Below are 11,802 nucleotides of genomic sequence, written 5' to 3'. Positions count from 1 at the left end.
GTACTGCCAGTACGAACCGAACGGCGAGCCGATCCGACAACGCAACACACTTTGGCAGTACCGCAATCTTGAAAGTGGTTCGACCGAGAAAAATCGACGTCTTTGAAACTTCCAATAGGTGCTTTGTTTCTCGGTACCGTCGATGCTTTTGCGTACCTACAGTACCGCGATTGCGATCATAATTGTTTTTGTTCCATTGAATATCGTTCTTTGGCTGTGCTGTTTCGAATTGTGTGAGTTCTGCTTGGATTAAGCCGATTTGTTCCGGTGAACCACCTTTGGTCTTTGGATTTTCCATCGGAATTCTTCTGGTCAAAATGGTAAGCCAACTCTACAGCTTTGCTAGTTAGCAAAGAATTTGCGATCGAAATGTGGAAAAGTGTTCAAACAGTTTCATTTGCTTGACCCTCACGGGATTTCCGTCCCGTGAACAGATGCAGGAGCGAATTCTTCACGTGACGCATTTGGCCCAATCGCATCCTTTCCATTGACGAAACCGTGATACTCATAAAACTGTAAATCAGCTTGTGAAGGCCCAAAATATCTCATTATCACCTGGTTGGGCCCCGTCAGACCATCAAAGGTGTAAGATAATTAGCCGCTTAAGAACCACCAGCAGTAAATATTTGGCTTGGACATAGACACTATTTAACTTGCAAACAGGACAGTGTAAACAACGGCAAATGTACACGTTTGATTGGTAATTTCTTTCATTATTATCCGAGTAATTAGGCACGTATGGAGCCCATTAATTCGCTGCAAAACTAAACCCATGCCGACTGGTTGCCATCCAATTGGGTGCTTTTGTAAGGGATTTTTCAAAAATTCGCCCCTCAAATTGAGGGTTGGTTGGGAGGCTGCTTTTCGCAGAGGGAGAGGGCTAAAGTCTGCTCTTCCTGCCAGTGAGGACTGTTTTCCCAATTTGCTCAATTGGTGAGATGTTTTGCATTTTTTTTGCTCTTCGGGTTCCACTGGCTGCGCTTGCAGGAGAGTTTTCATAAATTCGTGACTCCAAATATGGATACAGTATAGCGCTGTTTCTACCTCTATTTAATAGAAAAAACATTGCCGTATAACTGCGGTGATTTTCAATTTTGTCGCATTTTTCCTTAGTTTTTGGGAATTTTTTAAAGTTAGAAGCTTCAAAATGCCATTTGGCCAAGACGGCGTTTTGACCACTGCAACAATTTGTCGCGCAAGATTTCGACCAGGCATAAAGTTGTTTTCAGCAATAGATGGAGAATACTTTACCCCATTCGCAGGGCGATTTTCGCTTTAATTCCGCATTCGGTTAATTCTTGGGAATTTTTCTAGCTGGAAGCTCCAAAATGCAGTTGAGTTAAGATCGTGTTTAAAAGAGACTTCAAAAAATTGGCACTCAAAACGAGGTATTTTTGGCAGCATTTAATAAAGAATAGTGTGGAATATTGTTACGGTGATTTTTGTTTTAATTTCGCATTTTTTTCATTCTTGAGAATTTTTCAGCTGGAAACTTTCAGGTGCATTTTGGACTACACCGCGTTTGAATCGACTTTTAAAAAATGTGGACTACGCATCAAGTTGTTTTCAGCACTATTCCATAGAGGATAATTTGATCTACGATTGCGGCGATTTGCGTTTTAATCGCGCAGTTCCTTAATTTTTCAGATTTTTTTAAGTTTGGAGCTTCAAAGTGCAGTTTGGCCACCACCGCGTTTGGAGGAAACTATTACATAATTTTGCACTCGAAATCTGCATCAGCTGTAGAGCTATTTTGGACACTAATAGTTTGCTTTATGACTACAGCTATTCTCAAATTTGTCCCACTTTTTCTTATTAAAGCGGAATTTTGATGTTCAAAGCTTGAAAGCGTAGTTTTTTTTCCACCACAAATGCAAGCGATTTTTAAAAAATTGTCACTTTAAATATGGACCAACTATAGAGCTGCTGTTAGCACCATTTAATAGTGAATCCTTGGGTCTATGATTGTGGTGATTTTCGTGTTAGTGCCGCATTTTGTTACTTCTTGAGAATTTTTTAAGTTGGGAGCTTCCAAGTGCAGGTTGACTTCCATCAGAATTACCAGCGATTTTTCAAAAAAATATAGCTCGAAATATGGACCAACTATAGAGCTGCTGTTAGCAACATTTAATAGTGAATTCTTGGGTCTGTGATTGTGGTTATTTTCGTGTTAATGCCGTATTTTGGTAATTCTTGAGAATTTTTTGAGTTGGGAGCTTCAGGGTGCAACTTGGTTGCCACCGGGTTTGAAAGGACTTTTTTTAATTGTAGCTCTAAATGGAAATCAGCGAACGAGTTGCTTTTAGCATCATTTTATAGAGAGTATTTTGGTCTATGCAATAGCCTATGTATTAACGCAATCCCGCATTGCGTTAATGCTTGACATTTTTTTAAATTTATCGCTTATACAAACATGGACCCGCCAGAGACCTGTTTTTAGCACTATTCAATAAAGAATACTGCGCTCTATGAACACACTCATTTTCAGTTTAGGCTCAAGTTTACTTAAGTGTGGATAATTTTTGAAGTTGGAAGCTTCCAAGTGCAGGTTGATTTCCATCAGGATTACTAGCGATTTTTCAAAAAATTATAGCTCTAAATATGGATCAACTATAGAGCTGCTTTTAGCAGCATTTAATAGTGAATCCTTGGGTCTATGATTGTGGTGATTTTCGTGTTAATACTGCATTTTGTTACTTCTTGAGAATTTTTTAAGTTGGGAGCTTCAAGGTGCAACTTGGTTGCCACCGGCTTTGAAAGGACTTTTTTAATTGTAGCTCTAAATGGTTATCAGCGAACGAGTTGCTTTTAGCATCATTTTATAGAGAGTATTTTGGTCTATGATTCCGGTGACTTTCGCTTCAATCCCGCATTGCGTTAATGCTTGACAATTTTTTAAGTTTGACCACAACCGTGTTTCAAATTATTTTTTTTTTAATTTATCGCTTATACAAACATGGACCCGCCAGAGACCTGTTTTTAGCACTATTCAATAAAGAATATTGCGCTCTATGAACACACTCATTTTCAGTTTAGGCTCAAGTTTACTTAAGTGTGGATAATTTTTTAAGTTGGAAGCTTCCAAGTGCAGGTTGATTCCCATCAGGATTACTAGCGATTTTTCAAAAAATTATAGCTCTAAATATGGATCAACTATAGAGCTGCTTTTAGCAGCATTTAATAGTGAATCCTTGGGTCTATGATTGTGGTGATTTTCGTGTTAATACTGCATTTTGTTACTTCTTGAGAATTTTTTAAGTTGGGAGCTTCAAGGTGCAACTTGGTTGCCACCAGGTTTGAAAGGACTTTTTTAATTGTAGCTCTAAATGGGAAACAGCAAACGAGTTGCTTTTAGCATCATTTTATAGAGATTATTTTGGTCTATGATTCCGGTGACTTTCGCTTCAATCCCGCATTTCGTTAATGCTTGACAATTTTTTAAGTTTGACCACAACCGTGTTTCGAGTAATCTTCAAAAATTTATCGCTTATATAAACATGGACCGGCCAGAGACCTGTTTTTATCACTATTGAATAGAGAATACTGCGCTCTATGAATACTCTCATTTTCAGTTTAGGCTCAAGTTTACTTAAGTGTAGAGAATTTTTCAAGTTGGAAGCTTCAAAGCGCAATTTGCGATCAAAGCGACTTTTCAGAATCGTGCCTTTCGAAATGTGGATCAGGCAGAAAGTTGTTTTCAGCATTTATTCATAGACGATACTTTGGTTTATAGTTACGGTGATTTTCGTGTTACTCCCGCACTTACTTAATTTTTGAGACTTTTAAGCTGGAAGCTTCAACGTGCTGTTTGGCCTTGGCCGTGTTTAGAAGAAACACTTCCTTTTTGCCAGTATATAATCGAGAATTTCTTGGTCTAGATCAAATTTTCAATTTATTCTCATTTTTCCTACTTACTTAATTCGCGAACATTTTTAAGTCGAATTAAGTTAAGAAAATTTGCGAAAATCTTTGCCAGTTTTGAACCCAATTGCCCAAATATTCGTAAAATAGTGGAAATATTTGGCGAATTTGCCGTGATTTGCGACTTTTTCATTTTAGACACTACACTTTCTTCCACTCGATAAAAATTGAAAAGTTGAACCTACAAAAAATCGCAAATTTAGTGGCCGTAAAGTCCTAAATGATTTCGTCAGTTTTCCAGTGCAAATTGAAGTGTAGTGAGTTTCCCTTGCCCCAAAGGCAAGGGAAACAAGCTTTATAAGTTTTTACTAAAAACTCCATTCTATTTGAACCGTGGAACATCCTGTATAAATGGTCGAAATATGAAGTGCGCACGTCTGTAAATAAGCGAGAAGGTCGTTAATCTAACATGTCTTTGATGGGTGTTAAATGCAAACAAACTTGCCAGTAAATTGTTTGGATTCGGCTTTAGATATTTTGAAATGAGACCGGATTTGGGACGTCACAATAAAGCCGATTAAATGATGATAAAATGAGCAGGACAGAGACAGTGAAAAACATCCCAGGAAAAGCGTAAATCAAGGCCTAAAAATGCCGCAAATTGTGATCAACTCGAGAAGTTCTAGGGGGAAAGAGAAAATTAATTTTTTTCCGCTTCGAATATCACCCAGCAAGCTTTCACGGCAATAAACCCTTTTGCCATTCAGCCGACAGCTTGGGCGTGCAGGTGATTAAAATAATGGAAAATCTCGACTTTGAACGGAAAATGATGGAGAGCGCTTTGAACAAGTTCTGAACGGGAAAGGTGAATGCTGCCAGTCAGCTAGGCAAAATATCGACTTTAATCATGTTCTTCGACAACTTTTTTAATGCCAATACGTAACTTTTGCTGCTAGCAGCCCAAGAATGCCCGATGAGAATCAGACTCTTAACCTCTAAAGAGCTGGAAGCTCATACTTGGACTTGTACCTACTGAAACTCCCTGTATCTCTGAAACGGCGGAAAATATCCGCTGAGTCGTAGGAGCTTTTTGATAGTGCAACTCAAGAGCTATCTTTTCCGGTTAAGGTTTGATCAGAAATTCCTAACCTCTAAAAAGTTAGAAGCAAAAAACCATGAATGGACAATTGGGCCTCAGTTCACTACAGTCATGCTCTCAGGTGGCAAATAAAGCCGTCCTTATTGCCTAAATGCTGCTGGTGGGGCCAGGTGTTTGAGGAAAAGGCAAACACAACCCCCTCAAGCTGCTTCAATCACTAGTTAAATTTGGGCTTTAAACTCAGCACCTGCTGACCTACAGATGTTCGGCCCAGGTTTGTCTTTGAAATTATGGCCATCAGCCATCCAATTGGGACACTTTTGTGGATTAATCTACTTGCCATTTTAACTCGGCTAGAAAACCAGTCAAAGAATGTGAGGAATTTCCAGTACCCAAACCATTTGGAGGCACGTGTCTAGACGTGCACTTTGGCTCATTATTCCTGTTATCGCCACAACAATTGAACTAAAAATCCGAAATTCTTTGTGCGTCCTATCGCAGGCTACTTGTATTTAAATACAAAGCCACCATGTGGCTTGCGAGATTAGCCTCTGCCTTATTGGACGAACGTTTTCCACCTGTCTAGCTCAAATTTATACCTTTGGTACCTACTTATGAAGAAAGGTTCGGTGGCACGGCAGTGATAGAGAAAACCCGCATTAAAAGTGTATTTGCCCCGATACTGACCGAAAGAGCAAAGGCCGCAGCTTAATTATATGCGAAATGTTACGATGTTGCTGTTGTTCCTTTCGATATCTCGGCAATTCATTTGGAATAATTTTAATTAGTTGGTCGGGTTGGACGATAACCGTTTTGCATAACAGCAGGATAAGCCAGGAAAATTGCATTTTAATTGATTAAAGCACGCTATTTGCTACTTGCCGCACCAAACACAACCACCCATGTTGCATCGGCATCAAATGCGTAGTTTTGATAAGTTTTTCCAGTAGAATTTGCTGTTTTTGCTCTGAAACTGGTGAGTTTTTCACTTTTGCTCCGCACAGCAACCATCTCTGAAGATGTAAGCGAGTGACGATTTTTTTGCAACGTCGCTTACGTTTGAAAGTGAATTCTCAAAGGATTCGAAAATTGCAGCATTAATTTCGGGTAATCATTTTGTTGAAAATTGCATCCAAACATTGCGAAAGTTTCAGCTTTTAACTTTCAAAATTCTCATTAAATGGGGCAAAATTGGGTCTTGATTGACATTTACTGCATTAACATTTATCTTTTTCGCCGTGCTGTAAAGATTTATGGAACAAGAGAATTTTTTCAAAATTTTCTTGGCAGCTTCCCGTTAAAAAAACTCCAATAATTGACAAAATTTTAAAGGCAATCGTCGTTAAGAGAGATTAATAAAGCAATATATTAATAGAGCAATATTTCCTCTACCCAACAGTGTCCAAATCAGCTTTCTAACTCATTCGGAGTTGGAGTGACGAATTTTTGATCAGTCTCTTCTAAACATGATGGCAGCAAAAAAGGACTTTGACGCTCTCAAAAAAATTCTCAAGAATTAAGGAAAAATGTGACTAAATCTGAAATTATCACATTTATAGAGCACAGTTTTCTCTATGAAATAGTTTTGAAAGCAGCTCTATGCCTGGCCTACATTTTGAATGTACAGTTTTTGAAAAGTCTTCTAGACGCGATCTCATTCAAACTGCGCTTTGACGTGTCCAACTTAAAAAAATTAACGCAAAGTGTGATTAAATCGAAAATTGCTCCACTCATAGAGCACAGCCTTTGCTATTAAATTGTGCTCTATCGATGGCCCAAATGTTGAGTGGCAAATAATTAAAACCTTTCTTCTATACGCGATCTAATCCAAACCTTCACTTTGAAGCTTCCTCCTTAAAAATTTCTCAAAAATTAACGAATTGCCAACCTAATTTGAAAATATCCGTTGGTATAGAGGAACCCATTAGCTATTCAACAGTTTTAAAAGCAACTCTATGGCTAGTTGAGATTTTGAGTGGCGAAGTTTTGAAAAGTCGCTTTCCAACGCGATGGCAGCCCAGCTACAGTTTGATGCTTCAAACTTAAAAAATTCTCAAGAGTTAATGAAAAGTGTGAGTTTACGGTAAATTGCCACAATCGTAAAGTATAGTTTTCTCTATCTAAGTGTGGTTAAAACCGCTCTATCGCTCATCTAAGATTTGAGTGGCGAAGTCTTGAAAAGTGGCTTTCTAACGCGATGGCAGCCCAGCTACACTTTGATGCTTCAAACTTAATAAATTCTCAAGAGTTAATGAAAAGTGTGAGTTTATTGTAAATTGCCACAATCATAAAGTATAGTTTTCTCTATCGAAGAATGGTTAAAACCGCTCTATCGCTCATCTAAGATTTGAGTGGCGAAGTCTTGAAAAGTGGCTTTCTAAGGCGATGGCAGCCCAACTACACTTTGACTCTTCAAACTTAAAAAATTCTAAAGAGTTAATGAAAAGTGTGAATTTATGGTAAATTGCCACAATCATAAAGTATAGTTTTCTCTATCGAAGATTGGTTAAAACAACTCTATCGCCCATCTACGTTTTGAGTGGCGACGTCTTGAAAAGTCGCTTTCAAACGCGATGCGAGCCCAACTACAGTTTGACGCTTCCAACTTAAAAAATTCTCAAGAGTTATTGAAAAGTGTGAGTTTATGATAAACCGCCACAATCATAAAGTATGGTTTTCTCTATCGAAGAGTGGTTAAAACAGCTCTATCGCGCATCTAAGATTTGAGTGGCAAAGTCGTGAAAAGTCGCTTTCAAACGCGATGGCAGCCCAACTACACTTTGACGCTTCCAACTTAAAAAATTCTCAAGAGTTAATGAAAAGTGTGAGTTTATGATAAACCGCCACAATCATAAAGTATGGTTTTCTCTATCGAAGAGTGGTTTAAACAACTCTATCGCGCATCTATGATTTGAGTCGTGAAGTCTCGAAAAGTCGCTTTCAAACGCGATGGCAGCCCAACTGCACTTTGACGCTTCAAACTTAAAAAAATTCTCTAGAGTTAATGAAAAGTGTAAGTTTACGGTAAATTGCCACAATCATAAAGTTTAGTTTCCTCTATCGAAGAATGGTTAAAACCGCTCTATCGCGCATCTAAGATTTGAGTGGCAAAGTCGTGAAAAGTCGCTTTCAAACGCGATGGCAGCACAACTACACTTTGACCCTTCCAACTTAAAAACTGCTCACAAATTAAGGAAAAGTGTGATTAACCCAAAAATTTCCACAATCATAGAATCTAGAGTTCTCTATTAAATAGTGTTTAAAGTAGGTGTATGGCTTGTCCAAATTTCAAGGTGAAAATCTTTGAAAAGTCTTCTAAACGCGATCTTATCCAAACTGCACATTGCAGTTTCCAACTAAAAAAATCTCAAGAATTAAGGAAACGTAGTACAAAATCGGAAATTACCGCAGTCATGGACCAAGAGAGTTTCTATAAAATGGTGCTAAAAGTGGCTCTATACCGAGTCCTCGGTGTGAATGACAATTAAAAAAGTCTTGCAATCCTGGTGAAAGGCAAAGTGCACTTCGAAGGTTCGAAMAATCCCMAAAAAATCCCAAAAACTTAAAAAAGGCGACATTAAACAAGCACAGAACKAATARAACAAGGTTTCCTCTATTGCGTGGGGTCAGAGGCAGACCTCTAGCCATTCTGTGTTTCGTGTAATAATTTTTGAAAAATTACWYCCGAACATWGTCAAGGTTAAAMMGCCTCCAGCTCCTATCTTTCTATCTTTAAAGGTTCTYAAYAATTGAAAAAAAAACGGGACKTAATYGGTATTTAGTGCATTAGTAGAGCAAACATTCCTYTATTTGACCGTACTAAACACRTTSTTCTAGCAAGTCGCGATTTTGCGCCAGGAATTTTYCAAATCTCTGTTGCAAACGTAGTAGATGCCAAAGTGCACCTGGAAGCTTCCAGTTGAAAAAAATTCCAGCAATTAAGAAAAAATAAAATACTATAGAGGCTTAGGGGATTCCGTAGGGCAACATTTCCTTTCTCTAAGTGTGTCTAAAGCATCCCCCTAACACATCCTGAATTTGAGTGACGATTTAAAAAAAATGGGATACAAAGATGAGGAAATCTTGAAACTGTGCTGATTTCTTTGTGAACCGGCTGTTTGGACATTGGATTGTAAACTAATTCATCTCTTTCATTCATAATTCATCTGTACCTACTGGGTGTCCCAAACACGCTTTTTGCACAACAGAGCCATTTTCTCACATTATTTCGCTCACAACTGTCCCAGGACAGTTTCAATGCATCACTTAAATAGACCAGAATGCGGCATGACAATCATTTGGCCAATTAATTGAGTAACGAGTTTGGGGCCAACAGAATCACATTTTATCAACGGCGACAAGCATAAGTCGACACCAGAGGCTGATTTAATGCTGTTCTTAAAATAATGCTGATGGTTCCCAGTGTCGCATGAGTAAATGTTACGTAAGAGTGAACCGTTCAGGCAAAATATGTGCAAATTGGTTCCACCTACGCTGCTACTATTGCGGAATAATCCACTGGAACCTGCAAATTTCAACGCTAATTTTGCTGTTAAAGTTTTTGGTTTTACCGTCCCACTCAGAGCATGACGAAGTTTCAAATCAAAGTTAGTTGATATTCAATAATCGTCTAATGGATCGAATTAACCGCATTTACCTGCTTAATTTGATTAGATTTTTCGAGTGGGATTTAATCAAATCAACTCACAAACGCTTTAGTCCGAGCTTCCAGTAGGTACAAACAGGGCAGTAAGCATTTAAAAGCATTTAAACTGAATAATTCACTAACTTAACCAGTAAATCATCCGCCTATCAGTGTTGTAACCCACTTATGGAATTGTCGACGATAAGCAGGGCAATAATTTCAAAGTATCGCCTTTTGAGTCAACAAATCGTTAATTCTCTTATCAATTCGACGTGTGTTAATGGACGTTCAATTGGGCCAAATTCCACACATTTGTTGAGTTTGATGCATTGAAAGCGGCTGTCTGGGCCCAAATGAGGCGAAGATTGGATGGGGATAACAAAAAATCGAAATTAGTTCTCTATGGAAGAACCAGGCGAGATTTTGGGTGAAAAATCCCCCGCATTCACCTCGAGGAAAACCGGAAAATCCCATCCAAATCACATAAAACCTAATCAGGTTATCAGCCTATCAACATATACAGACGCACTTGCTTAGGTACTTTGTATTGCCATTAATTCCACTTTTAGAACCACCGCTCGGTTATTGGTGGTAATTTGGCACGTTCTTGCAGTTGAGGGCGTTTTAAATAGAAATTTTGCGATTTGCAGTGTTTTTTAAGCTCTATCAGCTGGTGCCTGGCTCCTAGCCATCATCACTTTTCTTTTTCAATTAGCGCGATTATCCGCCCCCTTAATGCCACATGCTATTTTGGGAGCGTCTCCTAAGGGTGCTTAAGCCCAAACCTCGCCCTGTTCAGTGTGTTTGTCGTTGCGCTATCGCGTCCTTCAATCCATTGATTAGCTGCACTTATCTCTACCTGAAGCCGAAATATTCCACTAAAATCGGCCAGTTTTTATCAGCCTGAACCAGCGATTGTGTCGTTTTCGCGTGCCAAATGACCAAAAGGTAAGCCTTGCCTTAAGAGGCCAAAACGATCGAGCACAAGCTCCCGCACTAATCGAAGTTTTTACACACAAACGGTTTTATGTATGTATATTTGAATGCAGCTGTACAGAGTCATAAAAAGGTACATGCGTGACTTGTAAAGGATTTGAGTCTTTTTCGACTCAGCTTCCAGTAGAGCTTACGCGGTGTTTTTTCCGTTGATGCGGGCTTAATTGTTAGAATCAAACCGTTCAGCATTGGGGCTGATTAGTCGTCTAGTCGGTGTTGTTTCAGTGAGTGCTGTGGATGCCTGATTTCCTGTTGAAAACCTGGTAAATAGCAACGAACAAAAACCGTTTTCTACTGCTAATGTTTCCCTAACACTACTAACCCGCATCCTCAGAGATGGTCCACTCGAAACCCCTCACAGGCGATTTAAACATTGTTGCAAGACAGTGGAAGTCCGAACTAACCATTCAATATGCAAGCCACTGGTGCTGGAAAACTCATAGGTTTCACCAGAACGTTCTTGGTTTCAGTTCCTTTCTGCTCTCTACGTTCTTTCAGCGTTTGGTCAGCATAAAGCTCCTCTTGGGCTCCTTCAAGAAAATAGTTGGTCTATCTAGTGGGTAGTTTTCAACTGAAGATTGCAGATCGTTGCTGACTACATTCTTTCCAGCTTCTTCATTCCATTCTAGTGCTATTCAAGCCCTCCACAGCGTTCGGTTCTTCCAACCTCCTCCACTTCTCCCAGAGCTTTCTTCGATTTTTCGCTTTGTTCCTCTAGAAATGTGTGCTTTCGAGTGAAGAAAGCGGAAAGTGTACATTCCCATTAACGCAAGCATTTCTCGCATAAACGTGCTGACTAAGCTCTTCAAGGTGAATTGAGTGCTCTGCCCTCGAGTCTGTTTAACTCAGGTATAAATACATCAACTCCAATCGCTGCTCGTTTTAGTACACCTTCGTGGTAATTCGGATATTTCGGGACTTTTAATTCCTCTTGAATTGGCTGGAACGTTCTCCGAAAAAGTTTCAAAAATATTTATTTTGCAAAAACCCCGTCTGGTGGACACTCGCTGGTTGCTTTGTTCGAAAGCCCAGACTCTTCTTTAGCAATGATCAAAGTTTAGTTGGTGGGAAAACGTCTGGAGAATATTGGCAGGCTTTTGAAGCAACACTTGACAAGTGCTTTAACGCGTGTCCAAGTTGAGGCGGTGTCTTTTGAAAAATTAATTTTGCCAAAACTCTCGCTAATAGAAAATCGGCTCTT

General features: G+C 39.1%; 1 protein-coding gene across 3 annotated transcripts in view; it reads left to right on the top strand.

Annotated features, from left to right (window-relative positions):
• The window catches only part of LOC109537597, a 22,189-nt gene continuing 10,387 nt past the window's right edge, over window positions 1–11,802 (top strand). The window contains exon 1 of one of the 3 annotated variants that reach the window (XM_019904401.2): window positions 1–320. The gene's annotated coding sequence lies outside the window, so the exon portion shown is untranslated. Of the gene's footprint in view, window positions 321–10,446; window positions 10,554–10,637; window positions 10,865–11,802 lie in introns of those variants that run through there. The other 2 variants (XM_019904399.2, XM_019904402.2) reach the window with 2 other exon arrangements.

This window comes from Dendroctonus ponderosae, unplaced genomic scaffold (assembly GCF_020466585.1).
Source record: "Dendroctonus ponderosae isolate FM_Combo_2020 unplaced genomic scaffold, Dpon_F_20191213v2 Dpon_F_20191213_11, whole genome shotgun sequence".
Taxonomy (NCBI): domain Eukaryota; kingdom Metazoa; phylum Arthropoda; class Insecta; order Coleoptera; family Curculionidae; genus Dendroctonus; species Dendroctonus ponderosae.
Note: the sequence above shows the minus strand (reverse complement) of the source record. Positions and strands in the feature narration are given on the sequence as shown.